At 39.1% G+C, this 24,946-nt stretch overlaps 1 non-coding gene across 1 annotated transcript; it reads right to left on the reverse strand.

Moving 5' to 3' along the window:
• Positions 1–15,754: 15,754 nt before the first annotated feature.
• Positions 15,755–15,860, reverse strand: LOC140858875 (small nucleolar RNA R71). Its single transcript, XR_012142280.1, has one exon. It is a non-coding gene; the product is annotated as a small nucleolar RNA R71 (small nucleolar RNA).
• Positions 15,861–24,946: the final 9,086 nt, after the last annotated feature.

Here is a 24,946-nt window from a genome sequence, read left to right on the forward strand (position 1 = left end):
AAATATTTTTGAGATTCAGATTTTTCTGGGAATGGCAGGTTATTATAGACAATTTGTAGAAGGATTCTCCCGCATAGCTGCACCTTTGACTCGTCTTACTCAAAAAAGGGTTGCATTTGAGTGGACCAAGGATTGTGAACAAAATTTTCAAGAGTTAAAACAACGATTAGTTTCAGCCCCTATCCTTACTATACCAATAGAAAATAAAAGATTCACAATATATAGTGATGCATCTAAAAAGGGACTTGGCTATGTATTAATGCAACATGATAAGGTAGTGGTTTACACCTCAAGACAATTGAAGCCATATGAACAGAATTATGCGACGCATGATTTGGAGCTAGCATAGTGATTTTTACCCTGAAAATCTGGAGACATCATTTATATGGTATGCAGTGTGAATTGTTTACCGATCATAAGAGTTTGAAGTATATTTTTATGTTGAAAAAATTAAATATGAGACAAAGAAGGTGGTTAGAACTATTGAAGGATTATGATTTAACAATTCATTATTATCTCAGAAAAGCTAATGTTGTTGCTGATGCCCTTAGTAGAAAATCTATAAGAAATTTGGCTATTTTAATCACACATCAACGCCAAATATTGGAGAATATAAAAAAATTGAAGTTAGATATTCGAGTATATGACTCAGCAGTACAATTAGCCAACATGAGGGTTTAGCCAACACTTATTGAAAGAATTAAAGTCACCCAGAATGGTGATCCACAGTTAATGAAAATAAGGGATTCAGTGGAAGTTGGTGTTCAATCTAAATTCAAGATATATGATGATGGTTCATTGAGGTTTGAAAACAGAATTTGCATACCCAACGATTCAATACTCAAACAAGAAATACTTCAGGAAGCCCATCAGACCGATTATACAGTCCATCCGGGAGGTACTAAGATGTATAGAGACTTAAAAGAAATGTACTGATGGAATAATATGAAGAGAAAAATTGCTCAATTTGTAGCTCAATGTTTGGTGTGTCAACAAGTTAAAGCTGAACATCAGATTCCCGCAAGACTACTTTAACCCCTTGATATTTCAGTATGGAAGTGAAAATATATCACTATGGATTTTGTAACTGGACTACCTAAGACTCCAAGTAATAATGATACAGCTTGGGTGATTGTGGATAGATTGACAAAGTCTGCATACTTTCTACGTATTAGAGTTGGGTTCATTTTAGAAAGACTAGCAAAATTATATATGAAAGAAATTGTAAGGCTACATAGAATTTCAGTGATCATTGTATCGGATCGAGATACCAAATTTGTATCACAATTTTGAAAGAGCTTACACAAAGCATTGGAAATAAAATTAAACTTTAGTACAGCCTTTCATCTACAGACTGATGGCTAGTCAGAGAGAACTATTCAGATCTTAAAAGATATGTTGAGAACCTATACTTTAAATATGAAAGGTTCATGGGATGAGCATCTATCTTTGATTGAGTTTGCTTATAATAACAGTTATCAGGCTAGCATTGGTATGGTACCTTATAAAGTATTATATGGTAGAAGATGTTAATCACCGATTCACCGGGATGATATTGGCGAGCAGAGAATATTGGGTTCCAAACTTGTTCAATAAGTAGTTGAGAAGATTCAATTAATCAAAGAACGACTTCGAACAGCACAAAGTAGACAGAAAAATTATGTAGATAATAGAAGATAGAAATTAGAATTTCAAATTGGTGACCATGTATTTCTTAAAGTATCTTCTTCAAAAAGAATCTCAAGATTTGGCGTTCGTGGCAAATTGAATCCTAGATATGTGGGTCCATTCGAGATTTTGGAAAGAATTGATGAGGTAGCTTATAGACTTGCCTTACCACCTTCACTTGTTGGAGTACATGATGTTTTTCATGTTTCTATGTTGAAAAAAATTTGCCAGACCCAAGTTACATTGTGGAACTTGAACCCTTGCAAGTTAGAAAAGATCTATCATATGACGAATATCCTGTATGGATCGTGGACCGTAAAGAATAAGTGCTAAGGCATCGTAACATTCCCTATGCCAAGATACAGTGAAGTCGACATTTGAAAAGAAAAGCCACTTCGAAACTAGAAGAAGAAATGAAGCAGAAATATCCCCAACTCTTCGAGACCACAGGTATGAAAAATTTTGTGGATGAAATTTTTTTTAGGGGAGAAGAATGTTATGACCCAAGCCCAAAGCCCAAGCCCAACAAAAGAAAAAGAGAATTATCGGGAGGAAGAAGACTCCCGTGAGAGTCTTCTTCCTACCCTAAAAAGGAGATTGAATCCTAGTGAAATCCGAACCCTCCTCTATAAAACGGAAGCCCCTCGCTTCCTCATTCATTAATAATCAAAAAAATCCCTCTTCCACTTCCTCTTTCTCCCGATTTTCTCTGTTTTCTTGCTCTCGGATTGAAGGCTTTTGCCGATGATTTCGTGGCCTAAAAACACCACAAAGAGCAAGGTAATGAATCAAAAAATCCTCTCTTCAATTCTTTTTGATAAAAATCAGGATTTCTACTGATTTATTACTATTTTTTTGGAAAAAATTTAAAATCCAGGAACCCCTGTTTCGACCGTCCTTGTTCTTGGGTTTTTTCGATGCTGCTTGGTGCCGTCCATCGTCGGCGAGCACCTGAACATGGAGCTGTGGCTGCGCCGCCCTGGGTTGGACCCCCCACTCGCTGTTCTGGTGAGACCTCCATGGGATTGGGATGGAGAAGATGGGGGACCACGGTCCCTTGTACTATTTTAACGAAGGAAGAAGAAGAAGAGAGGAGGAAAGAGAAAAGAAAAAGGAAAAGGAAAAACAAAAGTAAAGAAGGGTTTTTCTTTAATAGCTTAGATGGACCAATCAAAAATCTTGGATGCTATCACCTAGTCAATCTATGTAGGGACATTAGATTTTAAGAATTTTATTTTAATTATGATGAAATTTTGATCAAAATATGATATTTTGACATACCAGGTACAAAGAAGATTTTCAGGATTTATAGGATCCATAGTTTGGATTTTTTTTTAGGTAAGTAGTATTTTATCTTTATTGAATTTATCTGATAAATTATAAATTTGAATCATATTAATTCATGGTATGCTTATGATTGAAGATATTTGTTGAAATTAATTATGATTGAAGATATTCGTTGAAATTAATTATGATTGAAGATATTTGTTGAAAATAATTATGATGATGTATGATCATAAAGAATAATATGATTGATTGATTCAAATATTATTTATTTATATTATTATTTAAATAACATATGAATTGAAAGATGTTATGAATTGATAACCTGATTATGTAAAGGATCTCGCCAATAGGGATTAATACGTTGGCAATTGATTTGTCTTGAGGATTTATGTCACCAGCGAGACCAGCAATATATCGCCAGCGAGACTAGCGGTTCTGAAGAACTTTACTGCCAAATGATTCACAGCTTATCGCAAGAAAATATGCGATGTTATGATCCTGTCACAGAAAAAATATGGTCATAGTTCATAGTTGATAAGAAGAACTTAAGAAATTTGATAATTTAAGATGACAAGCATAATTTAAAATTATGATGAATTGAAAATTTATATATGAATATTTGATAGTGCAATGAATTAAAATATAAATTTTTGAACTCATATATTTATTATGTTATTATTAGTAAACTGATATGTGTAATATTATTGCCTGATTTATTCAGTTAAAGGTATATATTGCTTACTGGACTATTTAGCTCATGATGAGTTTTCTATTTTTTTTACAGATTCAAAAAGTTAGTATGATGCGGGATTTCTATTGGAAGTGCGATTAGAGATGAAGTCAGCTTACTTTATTTGATTTAAGATTTTTTTTAAAAATTGATGCAAGATTTTATTTTAATGTTGACTTTGTCAAATATTTATTTTTTTTTTGGACACTGAGTTTTGATTTGTTATTTGAACTAAAGTTTGATCATTAATAATTGAAATTTATTTAGCTTTATGTTTATGATATCATGATGAGATGTCTTGCATACTTATGGGAAGAATTTCTTATGAGTATGCGGTGATTACCATGACCTTCGACTCACAATCTCGGATCAGGGCCATAACATATCTATTTTTTCTTTTAGTTAGGAACATACTGTTGCTTCAACACATGACTATTCTACGGTGGTATGCAGTGGGTACATGGCACTAGAGTATGCAATACATGGACACCTCTCAACAAAATCGGATGTATTTAGCTTTGGAGTTCTTGTTCTAGAAATTGTGACTGGTCGACGAATCAATGACTTTGAAGGATCAGGGTATGCTGCGAATCTCCTAAGCTATGTAAGCACTTGATACTCTTACTCTAATCAATGCTAAGATATATACCAATGATTTAGTAGCACAAATTGCATCTGACAGGCCTAGTTGTGGATATTGATTTTGCTTGCATGTAATGAAGGCATGGAAGCACTGGAACACACGGAAGGCTTTATATTTGCTGGATCGAAGCCTTGGTGATCAGTACAATAGGCAAGAAGCCTCCAGATGCAGGGTTTGCTCTGCGTCCAGGAAGACCGAACGAAGAGACCGAGCATGGAATTGGTTGTTCTCATGCTGAGTGGTCACTCTGTCACCGTTTCAACTCCTTCTGTACTTGCATATTTTGTCCAAGGTAGTGCAACCACCGAGCTTGAAGTGGATTCAAGAAACAGAAATTGCAATCCACCAAAGAGGAAGAGCTCCTATCAGTGTGGGGAAAAATCTAACTCGGTATCTATAAATGATGTGACGACTAGAGAAATGGGGCCTCGATAACTTGCACGGGGAAGAATTTAGTCGTTTGAGGAAAATGACGTCATGTTTTATCCAGTCTTGTTACCGCTCAGAGAGTGGCAGAGCATTGTAACTTGGAAGGGTGCATGGCGTCTCACGAAATTGGCAGAACGGAACACGTTACAACGTGAGGATAGGCATGGGCACCGGGCCAGACAGCCCATGACACAACCCCCCATGACACAATCCAATCCGATCCACTTGCTATAATAATAGATCGTGCGAGATACGATATATATAAGGAGATCAGACTAAGTTGGAGGTTTTATGACCCATAACTTAGGTCTAGCATGGTCCATAAGGGCCTGGGCTGGCAAGACCCACGAGCCAAGCAAGGCCCCGCCCGCATGCTAGCCCGGCCATTTTAAGATGGGCCATGCCAAACACGGCCCGTAATATTTTTTTTGAATTTAAAAAAATATTTTTTTTATAAATTAAAAAAGTTAGAGAGTAAATATAAAAAAAATGAGGAGATGTTAGATTTTTTTTTTTTATAAAAATAAAAAGCCATCTTGTAATGGTGGGGGGTTTGGTGTGGACCCCTACCGATTTATTAATAAAAATCAAAATGATTCAAAAGAAAATGGAGGGCTAGGCCTGATCCAAACGGTCCACTTGCTACAGTAACAGCTACCATAATGGATCCAAACGGGCCGTACCGACACAACTTGTCATGGATCTATTTTTTAAAAAAAATAAAAAAAAAGACCCGTGGGCCTAATAGGTCAACAGGCCGTGCCAGGCACAGCTAGCCACCCCTGGGCCTAGGGCCGTGCCAGGCTATGATTTTGTTTAAACGGGCCATGCTTGGCACGACCCGTTAAGCCCTCAACTTGGTGGGCTTGGGCCGTGCCGTGCCAAGCACGGCCCATTGCTATATAAGGATGTCAAGCTATACTTGTTGGACCATATTTCATCCACTTGATAATATGTCCACTCCCACAGATGTGGCAAACAACTGGCATCTTGACATGAGCAATCGAGACACATGATCAGGCCAACATCATGCAGCCCAGACGACACTGCAGGCATCGACGCGTAGTCGACCACCGCAATGAATTGGCAACCTGCTTAGGACTGTTCGATGATGTCTTGCTGATCCCATTCTTTCCCACTTCAGCTCCCTACAAGTCGTTTGTGAGGCTAGACGCTCTTTGGAGCCTTCGACGTATGAGTCTCATGGGCAATAAGCTCTACAGCAGCCTACCGACATTCATTGCTTTGTCGAATGTGGGTGACAGATCATGCAATAGAGCCTCTAACACCTGCCATCCTGGCTCTAACAATCACTATCTCAACTCTGGCAGACGCCTGCTGTTTGGTAGAACCCCTCGATAAAAAGAGGAGAAGCCATGAAAAAAAAGGGGAGGGAGGGGTGCTCCCCCGAGAAAAGGAGGTAGGATTCTAGACTTTATTCTTTTTAACTCCATCTTTTTCTATTGTTCTCCCTCTGCAGTCGATATTAAATTATCGAAAGGTCCTCCATCGAAGAACCCCCACCATCTTCTTCAATGTTCTCAGACTTTCCTTATAGGTACGCGGTGCTCCGATCGTAGATCGGCTACTCTAGCTAGGTGAGAGCCAACACCGCTCGATCCGACTATTTTTGTTAAATCGCCAAGTCAAAGAGGCACAGCAATAGATTGGCACCAGAGAAAGGATAGGAGTCACAGCCCCATTCTCAGGAGAGATGGTGGAGACCAGATCTTAGGACCGCAACCCCATGCCAGCAGTCATCCCTGTGCTGACGCTCTTGCTGGAGGAACCACCCCTAGTGGTCTGCCACCAATCATTAGAGCCAAGCACTATGGTGGGGCAAGTCAGAGCATCTATACCTATTTCATGATAGTCACAGGGCAACGACACTACAAGAACCCACACTCTTAGGGTAACCCCATTCCAGTGAAGTCATCAGGCTTGTGTCTGGACAGAGGGCATCGATATGCGAACGTGGCTCAAGTCTTGCATCGATGGTTCTAACTGACCAAGCTGACTCCATATCGCCCGCCTAGACATCCTCGAGTACTAAGAGGAGGCAATCAGCCAAATAGACTACCAGAGCCTCCCTTCGAGGAGAACTCCATCTCAAACTAACGCCAGCACCATCCGGGCAGAAAGACAGACTCAAGAGAAAGGCTTGGGCATTAGAATATCTAAACGATGAATTCTAAAAGATCAATCGTTGACAAAATGATGGCTCCATCCTCAAGACCCAACCACCACTCTCTCAACAAAAGAAAGGAGAGAAGAAAAACTTCGAGCGGGATGATATATGCATCAGTCTGGGATGCTGTCACCATGCCAACTCCGAGATGAAGCCTCCGATGCAGACGTCACATTTGTCCCTTCGACAGGACTCACCCAAAAGATAGCACCGATCTCTTGGCATGGGCCCACAAGCAAGTGACAGAGGAGACTGGCACAAGCGAGCAAGTGTCGGAGGAGATCAGACCCCTTCAAATGCAGTGAAGAGAGATCGCCGCCAACTTCGGTCCGATGCCCCTCCTCGCCTCTAGGCGAGTCGAGTGAGCGCATTGTCCACCTCGGCCTAATATCTCTCTATATTTACAAAAGTGATGGGAAGAGATCGCCGCCAACTTTGGTCTGATGCCCCTTCTCGCCTACAGGCGAGTCAAGTGAGCGCATCATCAACCTCAGCCCAATGTCTCTCTGCATTCGTAAAAGTGATGGGAAGAGATCACCGCCGACTTCGGTCCGATACCCCTCCTTATCTACTAGCGAGTCGAGTAAGTGCGTCATCGACCTCGGCCCAACATCTCTCTACATTCGTGAAAGTGATGGAGAGAGATCATCACTGACTTTGGTCCGATGCCCCTCCTCGCCTATAGGCAAGTCGAGTGAGCGCATCGTTGATCTCGACCCAACGTCTCTCTGCATCCACGAAAGTGATAGAGGAAGATCATCGACCTTCACTCAATGACTCCCCATGCCTACTGGAGAGGTTCATCACGACAATAACTGCATAGAGCTCAAAGAAAAGGCACAAGAGAAGTTCTTTCATTAAGAATTAATAGAGTTATCATTACAGAGGTAACAACCACCACCACAAAAGAAAGCTGTAAAAAGGGAGCCACATCGATGTGTTTGATTGTCGGTCGTGAAAACGAGCTTGAGCTGTACCCCATAGTAATCAGAGACGGCCATGCAAGGCACTGTATTGGCAAAGGTTGATCAATGCATCAAATGTGACATAAAAAATATTAAAATATTTATTATTTAATTATTATTATTTAATATTTGATATTTTTTATATTTTTTTAGAAATAATTAATTATGAAGATTTAATCGCAAATCAACAAGCAACGGTCCTTCAATATGTGCAGATGAAGCTCGAATTCAAATTCAGACTTGTTACGTGTACGACATGCAAAGATATATGGATGCATGGTAGGAACCCAATGAATAAAAGAAAAAAAAATATTTTAAGAAAAAAAGGGTATAAGTATTTAATGAGGATGGGATCCATAGTTTTTAAATGAGCGAGAGGAGTTGGCCTGGGCTTTGTGCATGGCTGTGTGCTCAGCAAAGGATGGAGCGATTGCTGGGAATGGCTGGATGAGCGGGAGTTCACACGAGCGCGGCTTGGTGGGATTCAAACGAGTGGATCCAGGCAGTTTAAATACAGGGAAACGAGGCGCTGGCTTTTCACATGGGCACGGGAGCGAGTGTGGGCTTGTGCGAGTCGGTTCATGCGGATTTAGACGCGCCTGGGACGGAAACAGAACGCGGAACGGAGAGCTGAGACGCGCAATGCAACACGGAAAAAACGCGGCGCGGACACGGACGCGGCCTGATACGCGACGAACAAAGAAGCCGTAAGGTTTTAAAATCTAAAGAAAAGAAAGGAAATTGAGTACGTCCAAGATTATGCGACTTATGAGAGCTATAAAATGGATTCCAAGGAGAATTAAAAATTTATCTGAAAGAGGGGGTGGCACAAAGAAAGAGAGGGTGGACGGCAAGATTGGGAAGTGTTACGGGGATACCATAAGCACTTTGGATCGGCATTGCATTGCAAAGCATTTCAGACTCTTGGGTCGTCAATATAACTGTTGATTGTTGTATGAGCTGAAGAATCAATCTTCCTGCTGAGCTGAGGCGTCCGCGAAGTTCGACCTGTACATAAGCTGCCTCAGCCGATTTATCCCTTCATTGTATGCGATTGCTGTCCATCCTAAACAGATAAAAATACAACGTAACAGTCTCTCCGAATTTTACAGGAGCTATCAAGGGCTGAATTATCTCACCCACTATGGCAATTTCAATGGCCGGACAATCAGCTGTCCGATATCCTTCTATATAAACAACCAGAGCTCCGAAGACCCAGGTAAGCCAAATTGAATCCCTCTCAGAGAACCAATTGCTACTCCTTTGTTCTCTGCTTTTCTAACTTGAGCATCGGAGGGTCCTCGTCAGAGCCACAACCTCCGATTTGGGACTTGTTTTGTAGGTCTCTTCAGCACCAGCATCTCTATACTAGGACCAGACATCTGATTTTCGACCTCAAACATCCGTCTTCCGGCCTCGACCAATTTGAGCAGCAACAGATAAAGGAAGGGGCAAACATTCGCATTGATGGCTCCAAGATGGTCATCTTCCCAGCTTTTCAATATCGTCGCTTCCCGACAGGCGGCCAGCCAAGCTGATAATCAAGTTCAATCACTGGTATCGAAAGTCCCTCCATCGGCTCAACCAGTCCTCCCAGCACCAGTCACGGCCGACCAATTTGGTCAGCTCTCTCAGCAAGTTCAACATCTGACGACCGCAATTCAGGCGGTCCGATCTTTCTTGTGCCCTTCCAAGTGGCGCCACAGCCTCTCCAGGCTGTCTCTGCACCCCCCACGGTGGTGCGTGACATGGTTCTCTTAGTGGTGCCGCCTGTGCCTTCCGCAGTGGCGCCTCTATAGAACTTTGCTTCAATTGCGGCTCCACAACCACCACCTCAACTAGAGCTACAGGCGCCTCCTTGAAGTCTAGAGAGGAGCTGACTCATCAGAGTCATCCTAGGGCCCAGCAGTCGGCCCGACGGCGATCTTCGAGCCCACAATCGGGCCATGATTCAACCCCAGACACTAATCTCCTATATTCTCCGAGGCCGGTACCATCCTGAATGTTGGAGATGAAAGTTATGTTCCAATCTTTGTTTTAGAAATCATCAAGCCTATTTTCAATTCTAACAATATCGTTTTAGTGATTGTCACTATTGTCTAATGATTTTGTGATATCATTATGAACAATATTAAAATCATGTAGATAATTGAGAAATGGTATTTACAAATAGTCACGGCCTGTTAGTGTGCTGTACACATCAATCAAACTCCTAAAGTAGATTATGTCATGGTAGCCTACCTTTGGCAATTTAAGCTTGATCATATAAACAAGAATATGATCAATAGAAGATAATTTTTGAAGTTAGTGATTATAAATCATTGTCAACCTATCAATCCTATTTCTTTAGTAAGATGACCATGTCACCTTTTGCTAGAAAAGGTGAACGAGCCAATGATATTTTGAATCTGATACATACTGATGTATTGGATCTACAAATATGTTTGCCAAAAATTTAGATTATTTGAAATGTTCAAATAATTTCTTAATGAGGTAGAGAAATGAACTGGAAAGAGCATTAGACTCTTTAGTCAGTCCAAAGAGGAGAATGTCTTTTCGGTGAGTTTTTGACATATCTAAAAGAGAATAGGATTCTCTCTTATTGGAATCGACTTTGTTAGATATAGTTCAATCCATAATAGGATTTATAAATTTGCCGGTCTTCTTTTAGGGTTATGCTCTTGAGACTGCTTGTTATGTTCTGAACTAGATTCTGAATTAATCAGTCACAAAAGATCCATATAAGATATGAACTAGGCATAAGCCGATACTTTCTTACCTTAAGGTTTGGGAGTATTCAGTTTATGTCAAGTATTTGCAGACCGATTAGCTTAGATCCCGATCCTATATGTATTATTTTGTAAGATAACGTCAAAGGATCTAGGGCATATAACTTCTACCATGCTAAAGAATAAGAGTTGTTCGGCGTTCCTTTCAGAAAAGGAGTATCTTGGTGAAGGAACTAATACCTTTAATATGAAACTTATGAAGTTCAACAAGTAGAAGAACTGACACAATCTAGTGAACCCATGGAATTAGATTTGATTAGATCAAATCTGAAACCCATTGTAAAGGCACCATTAAGAAGATTCGATAGAGTACCACATCCGTCGGATAGATACTTTGGTATTTTGATATGGGATGTGATCTTGTTGAACTCGATAAGAACAACAAAGATCTGATCACCTACATAGATGTCATATAGAGGTCCGACTCTGATTAATGACTTGAAACCATAGAGTCCGAAATAAAGTCCACAATGGTCAACAATGTATGGACACTTGTTGATCCACTCGAAAGGATAAAGCCCGTAGGGTGTAAGTGGATCTTCAATAGGATTAGAGAGCGTAGACGAGAAGGTGGAGACGTAAAATGTCCATCTGGTTGCCTAAGGATATTGTCAACATTATGGTATTGACTATAACGAGATAATTTTCTCCTGTGGTAATGCTAAATATTTCGAAGTTCGAACGTGTATTTTGATAAATGATCAAAATGCATGGCTTCGTTGAGAACAAAGATAAACTCTGTAAATACAAATGGGTTAATAGTTCTATGAGTGTATTTCTTATTTTATATATGAATGAAATTTTCTTAATCAAGAATGGCATTCCTTACATTACAGGGAATAAAGGTTTCACTATTATCATAGTTCTCCATAAAGGACTTTGGAAAAGCATCTCTTATCCTAGGGATGAAAATCTATAGAGATAGATCTAAGAGGCTGCTTGAATTTTCTCAGTCCAGCATATATAAGGTATTTATGATAGAATTTATTCTATCATGTACACTATGTATGAGACCAGATATGGTATACTCACTAGGGTAGTGAGTGGATACCTGCAAGATCTGGATGAGAATCACTGGAAGATCATCCTTAACTATTTGAGAAATACTAAGGATCGGTGACTCGGTTATAGAGAATCTGACTTAAAACTTATAGAGTTTGACTTCAATTTCTAGTTAGACATAATAATAGTAAGAACGTATCAGAATATATCCTTATCCTAAATAATAGAGCAATCTGTTGGAAAAGTTTCAAGCAAAAAATTATAGCTAAATTTAATTACGAGGCTGAATGCATTGCAGCATCCGATGTTTGTAAAGGTTCACTGGCAAGCTAGGAGTGGCATCCTCCGATGATGGTCTGCTATATTGTACAGCACTGGAGCCATAGCTCATGTCAAGGAGCCGAAGTCCCATTAGCTTATCAAGTAATTTGCATTGCTACCACCTTATTTGAAAAAATTATTAAGGTGATGTCGAACTTTAGAAGATCGATGGAAAAGAGAATCAGACCAACCCATTTACTAAAGCCTCGGTATCAAGGAGTTTTGAGATGATAAATTGAAGATGGGTATATGATACTATACTGATTGACTTTAATCCAAGTGGGAGTTGTTTGAAATTGTATCCTAAAGCCAATTATTTGATGATTGTGCTAATAATAAATGTATATGAATTGATAAATAATAATAATTATTTGATCTTTTTTTCATCATAAGATTACATCTTCTAACAAACTTCTATGTTGTGATGAAGTTCTTAGGACTACTTTGATCGATAAAAGAAGATTTATCGCGTAGTCCTTAAATTGGTTCACGACCAAATGATACGCTATTACTAGGACGATAGCGATATCAAGTGTAGATCATTGTGTGCCATATACATTGGTTGTCCTCACAACCAAATGATGTGAAGATATTGATATGGCATACAGGTGAGATGTAGGAGTACATCGTCACTATACGTGACCAACTGTGGAGTACTTTGCTGTCAAGGGTAGCTCGCAAAGGGTATGGGTATAAGTGTCCCTCCGATTTGAGATCACCATGGTAACTTGCAAGCAACTCACAATACTTTGGTGTCAGACTAACTAAGTTTCTAATTCAGTAACAAAAGATTTCTGGATGCAGTCAAGTACTTGTCAAGTCGGTGTGTGAGTCAAGATGGAATTGACCCCTTCGAATTAGTAGGAGTTAATATATCAATGTATTTTAATTTAGCAAAACTTAGGCCCTGATAAACACTTAATTTAAGTATTTTAAATTAAGAAATTATATTTAATTTATCTTATTTATTAAGAATTTGATGTTTCTTTCTATGTTTTACAGGAAAGGTGATCGCCGATACAAAGAGTCCGATTCATAGTTCAAAAAGATTCAAGTTTGAAGAAAATTGGACTTAAAATAAAATTAAAATAAAGAAAGACGCATCCGGTATTATAGAAAATGAAGATACTATGCAAGGAATCCAAAAAGGATATAGATGTCATTATGAAGGAATTTTTGTTTCTTTTTGGAATATACAAAAAATTGTTCACGGGAATTCAAGAAATTTGATGCTCTCAGCGCGCGTGAACAGCAGTGCGTGAACAGCAGCGCGTGAACTCACGCGCAGGACGCGGCGTGGGCGCGCAGGACGCGGCGTGGGCGCGCGGGATGCGGCGTGGACGCGCAGGGACGGGCGCTGATGCGGGACGGGCACTGATGCGGGCACGGGTGCAGCATCTCGCGGGTGTGGGCGCACTGCAGACAAGTTCAAAATAAGGAAAAAAAATAATATTTAGAAATATTTTGAAAGATTTGTATTTTTTTTGTCCCACATCGGAAAATCATGTAAAACTCCTCCCTCCTAACATCTATAAAAATACTTTTGTACTCCCATTAGAGGGAGAGCCCAGAAATTCTTCTAAAGCCTTGCATAGAGGAACAGAAAGGGACTACTTCATGAGCAGCTAGGCTAGCAGTCTCGGGAGTGGAGAAGAAATTTTGTAACGACACAGAGATGGTTTATTGTTCTAAACTTTTCTGTATTTCTTTATATGCAATAAAGATTATGCTTTTTATTTAAATTGTCATGAGTTCTTTATTTGCTCCCTATCATATGCTTTTATTTATGCTTTCTTGTTAGATTAATATTAGGAACAACTTTTACTTTCCGGAGACGCGTCGTGATCTACGGATACGGGGCGTGCCGAGGAAAGAAGAGTTGTGTACCTAGTCTTTCCGGAGACGCGCCGTGATCTACGGGTACGGAGCGTGCCGAGGAAAGATAGGTATTTTTTTCTAAGATTAATCACATCTATTTAGTTAAAAAAGAGATACAACTCTGCTAGTGCAAATTAATTCAAAACTCCCGAGCTCTTTTTATTTTTTAATTACCTCAATTTTATGATAATTTATTTTCTAAATAAAAAACAACGCTTCTTTCTTTTACCTTGCAATTTCAATTTAGTCCAAGATCCCTGAGGATACGATCTCGACTCATCCTACCTACATAGTGAGTAGAGTTACTTTTGGTGCTATCAACGACTACGCATCAAATTTTGGCGCCGTTGCCGGGGATCTTGGCACGGTTGAATTAAAAAAAAAAAATTGAAAAAAATTTTTTTTTTAATTTTTTTTTTTTTTTTTAAAAAAAATTTTAAATTTTTTTTTTTTCAGTGCTTTCTAGCTAAATAATCTTATTTGCATAATTACAGAATTACCTTGCATAACTAATTTACTATTTAGAATTTTGCTGCTTAGAATAATTTGCTACTTTTCATAGCCCAGTAATTTATTGCTCTTTAGACTTAATCACTTAAATTTATTTTCTTGCAAAACTAAAAAAAAAAATTAAAAAAAAAATATATAAAAAGATAAAATTATATATAAAAAAAAAAAACCACTGACATTTCATAACACTTAACTAAAATAGCGTAACCTCAAATATAAAAATTTCTAACCTGATTGGACACCTTGTTTCTTTGCATTGCATCTCCATAATTGATCTTAAGGGCAATAACCCATTAACCAGATAAGGTGGGGATTTGATCACCCTTTCTTGGCCCATAAATCACTCCCTTGCATTTGCATAACCTAGACCTTAATTTAAAATCAACTAGACGTCAGCCTTAGGAATTTCGAGCTCAATAGGATAAGAAAGCTCTAGAGTTGAACCGAGTGCGGATTGGTTAATTGCTCGGTGTCTAAGGCAAGTGTAAAGAAAGTGGTTTTCAATTGGTTCCGTTGACTGACCTGACCAACTTAGTTGGTGTCTAAGAAAAGCAACGAGCAGGGAACCTCCCACATCTTACGCTTACCTGGCCGAGTCAGTTAGTCAGTCTTGAGCTTGGAGTGCTCAAAAGCAATCTTGAAAGTTAGGAGCTGTCTAGATCTAAGTTAACCTTAGGATAGAGAGTCTATGATTGTTTAAGTTGATTGCAATTAACATCTAAACATCAATTAATTTCTCTTTTTTCATAGATTTAAGGTTCTTAGGTTCTTCTCTTTAGATTTTCTTCATTCTTTTCTCACTTTATTATAAAAATATATATTAAAAAAAAAAAAAATTTATGTGTGCTCTACAGTATAATTGTAAGGTGTATGCTTGGCCGTAGATCGTTACGACCAGAAATCCAACCTTTTGATCCAGAAATAGAAAGAACCTTTAGAGCCTACAGACATAAAAAGATGGACCGAAATCAGGAGAATGATCCACCCAAGCAATTGAAGGAGTACTTTACTCCTTCCACATATACCTACTCTCCTTGTATTCAAGTACCCCCAGTGGAGGCCACTCAATATGAAATTAAGTCCAGTATAATCCAAATGTTACCTTCATTTTATGGACTTAGTAATGAAGACCCTTATAAACATCTTGAAGAATTTCTTGAGATATGCTCAACTGTCAAAATTCACAACTTCTCCGATGATGCTCTTAGGTTGAAATTATTCTCTTTTTCACTTAAGGACAAAGCCAAATACTGGCTACATACTTTGGATTCCATGACTATATCAACCTGGGACCAGCTGCAAGGAGAGTTTCTCAAGAAATATTTTCCCATAGGAAAAACGAATCAAATAAGGAAAGCCATAACTAGTTTTTCCCAATTAGATGGAGAAATGTTTCATGAAACATGGGAAAGATTAAAGGATCTTATTAGAAAATATCCCCACCATGCTGTACCCAAGTGGCAGTTAATCCAATGTTTTTATGATGGGCTCTCTGAAAGACATCGACAAATGGTTGATGCATCATGCGGTGGGACATTTATGCTGAAAAGTGAGGATGAGGCATGGCAACTGTTTGAAATTTTAAGTGAAAATTCATTACATCATATGTCTGCCTCCATTAAAGATAAACCCATGTTAAACTCAAAAAGAGGTGGAATATATGAAGTAGGAAATGCCATAGATATCCATCAAAAGGTAGATGAACTGTCCCAAAAATTAGATCGTCTTCTAAACACTGGACAATCCCCGATTCCACCTAATCCAATCCAAGAAGTTTGTGCATTGTGTGCAAGTCCAAATCATTTTGTTAGTGAATGCCCAGCCGCACCCCAATTTCCTGAGTTTGTGCACGAACAGGTTCAGCAAGTCCAACAAGCTCGCAGACCAGGAAACGATCCATATTCGAACACTTATAACCCCGGCTGGAGAAACCATCCAAATTTTTCTTGGAGACCACAACCAGTGGTTGGTCCTGCCACACCTCGACCTCAATATCAAGACCCAACATATAGGCATGGACCATACCATCAATTCCAAAATGTTCCTCAACCGTCTACTACTGGTCACAGCTCAGCTTTTGAGGAAAAAGTCTTGAAAGCACTAGAAAGATTAGAAGTCAACACTCAGATCCTTAACTCCCACACACAATCCATTGCTAAGCTAGAGACCCAAATAGGTCAACTAGCGACTGCATTCAGTAGGAGGGAAGAAGGAAAATTACCTAGCCAATCAGAGAGCAACCCAAGAGGGCAATTTGTGATTGAGAGTTCTAATACCCCAAAAGCTTTTTCTGAACATGCCAAATCAATCATGACTCTGAGAAGTGGGAAGGTCATTGAACACACTAGTAAAACCAATGAGACCGACCCTAAATCTTTAACCGAATTCAAATCACCCAAGAACAAGGAGGACCTGAAAATAGAGAAGGAACCAACTGCACCGGAATTATCTTACTTGCCTAAAGCCCCATTTTCGGATGCCCTGAAAGCCCCTATTCCTGCAGATAAGAAGGGAGAAAAACTCGATGAGATGTTGGAATTGTTTAAGCAAGTCCAAATTAATCTTCCCCTTCTAGACGCAATCAAACAGGTCCCTGCTTATGCCAAATTTTTGAAGGATTTGTGCACCCAAAAACGTAAATCTAGATCACAAATCCCAAAGAAAGTACGTCTTACTGAACAGGCTAGTTCTGTCGTACAGCATGCCACTCCTCCAAAGCTTAAAGACCCAGGAGCCCCCATCATTTCCTGTGTTATAGGAGATTATCACATTGAAAAAGCTCTTCTAGATTTAGGGGCAAGTGTGAATCTTTTACCTAGTTCGGTGTATGAACTTTTTGGATTCGGAGAACTGAAACCCACATCAGTCACATTACAGTTAGCCGACAGATCAATTAAAGAACCACGTGGAATGCTTGAGGATGTCTTGGTCAAGGTAGATGAGTTTTACTTTCCAGTTGATTTTCTGGTTCTCGATATGGAATTAAGTGGCAACCCCAGACAAATTCCCATTATCTTAGGACGACCTTTCCTAGCTACGGCGAATGCATGCATCAATTGTAGGACAGGAGTCATGGACGTATCGTTTGGGAATAAGAAACTGAGACTGAATGTGTTTGGTGCTTCCCAAGGACCATCAATGGATAGTTGCTTCAAAGTAGATACACTAGAAGATATTATAGAAGATGCAACACCCACAATTCTAGCACCTGAACCCTTAGATACTTGCTTGGCTCACTTTGGAGTGTATGACTTTAAGGGATATATGAAAGAAGTTAACATATTGTTGGATACACCACATGATAAAACCACTCCTCCATGGACAATCAAGTATGAGCCATTACCCATCTTTTGTTGGTTTTATTGCATATGACGTCTGGCTGAAGACGTAAAACTTAGCGCTTTTTGGGAGGCAACCCAAATTTCGTCTATTTTGTTTTAACTGATCATCATTTTTTTTAAAGAATAAAGGACCACTCTGTATGGAAGAGTCTGTTAATAAACTTGACGTCTGGCTGAAGACATAAAACTTAGCGCTTGTTGGGAGGCAACACAATGATTTCATATTTTTTTTACTTTATCGCAGCTGCAGGAATTTAGAACAAGAGCCTATTAATCAATGAAGCTATCTTCAACTTTCGAAGCAAAATTATCTCAGGTGCACTCTCTCCTTTTATTTTCTTTGCTTTCTTACTCCATTGAGGACAATGTAGATTAAGTTGGGGGGGAAAGGAAATTAATCAAATCCTCGAGTATGGTCAGAAATAATTAGTTTTGTGTATTCAAATTTTATTTTGATTAAGAGTCAATTAGGCATCCTAATAAATGAATGATTAACGGTCAAGATAATTTTAGAGATACTGAGGAATAAATTATTAAGAAAACTCAATGAATGGTAGGGTTTGAACTAGACCAAATTTTAGGAGTGATTCTACAACCCTCTTCTTACTGATCTCAATAAAGAATCTGCTTCATGAAAAATTGGGTGGAAAGATCGAGGTATGCAAAACTTCTCCTTAAAAAAAAAAAAAAAAAAAAAAAGAGAGAGAGAAACAACATTGGTCTCCTACTGAGTAACCGGGCCCTTTCGCCTAAGTAAGCGTTGTGGTTCGCGTAAAAAGGTAGGCAATGTTATATATATATATATATAAAAAAAAAAAAGGGGGACTAAATTGCAAGAAGATAATAAACCTCTTTTCCATTAAGTTAGAGGATTTAAAGAGTAAAGTGGAGAGTTGGTGAAAGAAAAGCTCTGAAATTTCTTTAGTTAATACTCAGCCACTAATTGGGTCAAATTGATAATCCAATGAAATATCTCTTTAATGGTCTGACCAAGTATCATCTATCTTTTGGGATGCCTAAACTAATTTTTGATTCAAAATCGAATCGGTACACAATGCTGATATATCTATTTTACTCGAGGACGAGCAAAATTCAAGTTGGGGGGTGTGATAAACACTTAATTTAAGTATTTTAAATTAAGAAATTATATTTAATTTATCTTATTTATTAAGAATTTGATGTTTCTTTCTATGTTTTACAGGAAAGGTGATCGCCGATACAAAGAGTCCGATTCATAGTTCAAAAAGATTCAAGTTTGAAGAAAATTGGACTTAAAATAAAATTAAAATAAAAGAAAGACGCATCCGGTATTATAGAAAATGAAGATACTATGCAAGGAATCTAAAAAGGATATAGATGTCATTATGAAGGAATTTTTGTTTCTTTTTGGAATATACAAAAAATTGTTCACGGGAATTCAAGAAATTTGATGCTCTCAGCGCGCGTGAACAGCAGTGCGTGAACAGCAGCGCGTGAACTCACGCGCAGGACGCGGCGTGGGCGCGCAGGACGCGGCGTGGGCGCGCGGGATGCGGCGTGGACGCGCAGGGACGGGCGCTGATGCGGGACGGGCACTGATGCGGGCACGGGTGCAGCATCTCGCGGGTGTGGGCGCACTGCAGACAAGTTCAAAATAAGGAAAAAAAATAATATTTAGAAATATTTTGAAAGATTTGTATTTTTTTTGTCCCACATCGAAAAATCATGTAAAACTCCTCCCTCCTAACATCTATAAAAATACTTTTGTACTCCCATTAGAGGGAGAGCCCAGAAATTCTTCTAAAGCCTTGCATAGAGGAACAGAAAGGGACTACTTCATGAGCAGCTAGGCTAGCAGTCTCGGGAGTGGAGAAAAATTTTGTAACGACACAGAGATGGTTTATTGTTTTAAACTTTTCTGTATTTCTTTATATGCAATAAAGATTATGCTTTTTATTTAAATTGTCATGAGTTCTTTATTTGCTCCCTATCATATGCTTTTATTTATGCTTTCTTGTTAGATTAATATTAGGAACAACTTTTACTTTCCGGAGATGCGTCGTGATCTACGGATACGGGGCGTGCCGAGGAAAGAAGAGTTGTGTACCTAGTCTTTCCGGAGACGCGCCGTGATCTACGGGTACGGAGCGTGCCGAGGAAAGATAGGTATTTTTTTCTAAGATTAATCACATCTATTTAGTTAAAAAAGAGATACAACTCTGCTAGTGCAAATTAATTCAAAACTCCCGAGCTCTTTTTATTTTTTAATTACCTCAATTTTATGATAATTTATTTTCTAAATCAAAAACAACGCTTCTTTCTTTTACCTTGCAATTTCAATTTAGTCCAAGATCCCTGAGGATACGATCTCGACTCATCCTACCTACATAGTGAGTAGAGTTACTTTTGGTGCTATCAACGACTACGCATCAGGCCCAGATAATTTATGTGATGAATTTAAAAGATTGAAATACAATGTGAATAACTTATCTAGGATTGACAGTTAAATCTTAGGTCATTCTCGAGCATTAGGATCAAAGGAATGAATTATACGGTAACCATACGTCAATAGGTTCTTGAATGTTACTTCGCCATCATTCGATCTATCCGGACGTTGGGTCACCATTGCTAGATGGTTACATCAATTAGTTCAAAAATTTATTTTTATACTATCGATTTAGGTTTGAACCTATGGGGTCACACTCAAAAGAAGTTTTTGACTGATCATGTGGCTGATCAATGATTGAGAATCGTTCAAAAGCTTAATCATTAATTTGATTGATGATTAACCTTATACAAAAATTATAATAAATTTATTCATCAAGTGTTAGTGAATTAATAGAAGATTAATTAGTAATTAGATTACTGATTAGCTCAATTTGATTGAGCAAAGAGAATTAAATAAAATTTAATTGAATTAGATTCAATTAGGTTTGATCCGATTAGGTTATGAGATGACCTAATCACTAAGGAAGAATTGATCAGGACTTTGGTTCAATTAATTTTTAATTTAATTAAAATTTGATTATAAAATTATAAAAATAATTAAATTAGATTTTATATATTTTATTTGGGCTAAACCAGATGTGATTTGGTTTGAATTCAAATAAGAAAACCTAGTGTCCATATAGGATTGGACTCTTCCTCCCCATGTGCCTCCCACTTTGACACCAGTTTTCTTCATGCTGGAGAGGTTTTTGCATGAGATTTTCTCACACCAAAGAGATCTTCTCTCTCTCTTTCTCACATCCAAATTTTATTTGATTTTGATAAAAGAAAGATTTTGAAATTAGATTTCAAAATATTCCTTATCAAGAGAATCTGTTCTTATCCAAATCACTCCACATGCCAACTTATTTTTTTCTCCTTATGTGTGTGACATTTTGAGGAGATTTTTTATGAAAAATCAGTTGGAGAACTAATTTACCATGAAAAAATATGAAAAGGGGTGTCCCATATTTTTTAGTTGTGTTTTGGCATGGAATTGGGAGAGGGTGTGATATCTCTTGGAAGAGTCCAAGATCTCTTGGACTCTTCACCCAACTTATTACATGCCTATAAAAAAGGGGTTTGTTTCTCTCTTTTATGCATGTAAGAGGTAGAGAAAAGGGCTTTCATGGTGAGAGATCCTTGGGCATGGGTTCATGGCATGAAAAGAGAAGGAGAGTCCTTTCTCTTGGGGTGTGCACAAAATCTATTTTTTCAAGATTTCTTTCTTTGGGTTTGGGAAGAAAGAAAAAATAAGAGGGAGATTGTTTTCTTCTTCATCTTTCTTCCACCCCTTCATCTTCTCTAGAAATCTCTCTTTAATCTCTAAAAAGATTCTAGAGATTTGAAGAAAAGATCTAGATCAGTCAAGAAGAAGGTCTTCACACAAGCTAGCACTTTCGAGAAGATCGATCAGATTGGGGCTTCGAGTGGACTTCCTGTAGAGGTCGGATATGTGTGTGGCTATGAGAAACCAGCAAAGATCATCCTTACTATGTTCATCAGTAGTGGCCATCATCGACCCACACTTAAGTATCGAGTTCTGAACTCAGATTAGAAGTAGATGTAATCTACTGCTTACATCCACGGATGTAGATTTTATCATGTGATTATTTTAGATTTTATATGCAACATATCATGTCATAGATCCTAGAGTAGGTTGATTTGATGATTAGATCATATGTATATTAGATTAATATGATTAATCTAGTTATCTTTCGCTATAATTTATTCAAAAAAATTTTAAAATACATGCATGAATCACCTACATTCACCAACACTAGATACCGCAGGCACAAGATTGCCACAAGCACATAAAGCCACTCGTGCGGAATAACTTATCAAACCCTCAGAAGGCCATCGAGAGTGCATGCCATAGACACAAGCTCACCGCTGGTACATAATGCCTCTCATGCGAAGATGAGAAGTGATAGATGCCACAGGCGTAAGATTTTCACTGGCACACAAAGTCACTCTTAAAGGATAACTTATCAGGCCCTCAGAAGGCTGTCGAGAATGCATACTAAAGGCACAAGCTCACCGCCGACACATAATGCCTCTTGCACGAAGATGAAAAGTGCTAGATGCCGCAGGCACAAGATCGCCGCAGGCATACAAATTCACTCGTGAGGGATTACTTATCAGATCCTCAGAAGGCCGCCGAGAGTGCATGCCACAGGCACAAACTCACCACCGGCACATAATGCCTCTCGCATGAAGATGAGAAGTACTAGATGCCGCATGCACAAGATCACTATAGGCACACAAAGCCACTCGTGAAGCCTCTTATCAGACCCTCAAAAAGACCTTGATGATTTTGAGGCGGGGCTAACTTATAAGACCCCTGCAGAGCCTGAGTCATTCGAGAAGCAGAGAGAGACCCTTAGAAAACCTTCAGAGGGATAACTAATCAAACCCTCAGAAGGTCATCGAGAGTGCAAGATGCCACAGACACAAGCTCACCGCTGGTACATAATGCCTCTTGTACGAAGATGAGAAGTGCTAGATGCCGCAGGCACACAAGGCCACTCGTTAAGCTAGAAGAAGAATAAAAAAAAAAGACAACATGTGGCCAGAGTAATCATCTCAATAGCATTCCTTCTGCTTGAAGCGTTGTCTCAAACTCAGGAATAGGGAGTAGTATTGAAATGGCTATTATAATACCTCGGTTATGCTAAAGTTGAGCTACCTAGAACTTCACTCATGCTGAGCTGAACAGTGCTGAGTGCTGATCTAAGCATTTGACTGTGCTAATCTCTACGAGCCGAGCAAAGTGCGTGCTGCACTATTCTCTACGAGCTGAGTAAGATTCATATAGAATTCATAAATTTAAATTTAAAAGCAAAAGCAAAGTAATTCATTTTATCAAAATTTTTACAAAGAAAAAGCTGATACATGCTCTATAAAGAGAGAATAATTGCTCCAGGCAACATCTTACGAACAAGAGAAAAAAATGAGGAAGGTAAGAAGAAGAAGAGGGGGACAGGAGAAGATGGAGAGGAAGATAATAAAAAAAAGAGGATGAGGAGGGATGTCCCACTGCAATCGATGGAACATCAGACTGGCCAGGTGAGCTGGTTTGATCTTCGTCCATCAGAGATCTCGCCTCCACGCCATTCAAGTGAGCTAATTCAGTCTTCATCCATCAAAGCCTCCACCTCTTTATCAGTGCCACCAGCTTCTATGCGAAGTTCTAGATATGACATTATTTTCTGCAGACGGATCTTACAATCATCGAAGCCTTGGATAAAGGCGGCGGCGGTGATGTCGAGCATCTCCCTTCTGAATGTCACAGAATTTCAAAATTCTGTAATGCAGTGCTCTTGGATTGCAGGCAGGATGTGCTCAAGCGGAGGGGGATGCATGGCCGTAGGAGGCAGAGGGGGAGCCCCATGGGAGGAGGATGCACCAGCCTATCTAGCTCTTTCCCTCTCATGAGCTAGATACCTCCGACGGGCATCCTTTGCAAAGATATTTCGCTCTCTCACTCGTTGTTTGATTTGCTCCAAAGATGGCAGATTCAAAGGCAAAGACATGGCAGTAGTCAAAGAAAAGGACTCCTTGTCACAGGAGAAGTGGAGATCTCTTTGCTCTTTGGTTCTCTATTTATAAGCGCTAGCAACCGCATCAATCGCCAATCTATGCTTCTCAGGAGTTAATGCTTAAGCTGTTAATGATGCACTTCCTCTAGAACAGGAATAAATCCTTGCAATGCTTCACAAAACAAAATGGACCCATGTGGCACATTTTTTCAGGCCCCATACCATTTTTCAAACATAATCTTATCAGATGAAGTCATCAACCATCATTCTCCATAATCATCCATATTTAAGAGAGCAAAATGAGGTTATCGTTCAAAATTGAATTACTTCGAATTGAATTGCCTCAGATCGGTATAAGTAAATCCACTAGCCTAGGTATTTTATTCCTTTCAAATTTTCTTACAAATAATCTCAAATGGTCCAAAAAAAAAGAAAATATAGAAATTATGAGGTGGTGCCTAGATCTGAGGTGCCAGCCACCGAGACATCCGCTGTGATAGGATCTCAAATTTTATCAAGAAAATTCAAGTCCAAACCCGAATATTTGACAGCAACTCAGGCACGAATAGACTGCCTTCTAGCATCATAAGCATCAGTGGAGTATTCAATCCTTTCTTCATCATATTTTCAGAGGCTCGGAAGTCCTCCACAGCCTAAGAAGTGACCTCAGCTTTTCACTTCTCTTCAGCCCCCAAGCGGACCTTCAGCTCTTTTATTTCTCCATGCAGCTGAGAATTCTCCTTAACAGTCTTCCTCAATGCCGCCTCGATATCTTCGGCTCTCCTTTCGATGGCGTCGGCTCTCATGGAGACTTCACCAATCTTCTTCTCGGCCTTCTCTCTTGCTCTTTTGAGCATCTAGGCTTCGAGCCTGGATTTCTTCATCTCTTTGGCCAATTCACAAGAACTCTCAATATACCCGTTCAGGTAATGGGTGAGCTGGTAAGTAGAGAAAAAATTCATAAGTAAAAAATGAGCATATAGTAGGTGCTAAGTGAGAAAATCCCAACATACCCAGATAAAGCAATCCACAACTCCTCTCCTCATCTCCCTTCGAGGGATGCCCAGTAACTCGTTTGCATCGACAGGGAGGAGCAGTCTGGAGAGTAGCTTGCTCACTAATGTGGGATCCCTTAGTACTGATGCCTCGAGCTTCAACCCAGGTGGTGCAATCCATGATGCGCTAGC

This window comes from Elaeis guineensis, chromosome 6 (genome assembly GCF_000442705.2).
Source record: "Elaeis guineensis isolate ETL-2024a chromosome 6, EG11, whole genome shotgun sequence".
NCBI lineage: Eukaryota > Viridiplantae > Streptophyta > Magnoliopsida > Arecales > Arecaceae > Elaeis > Elaeis guineensis.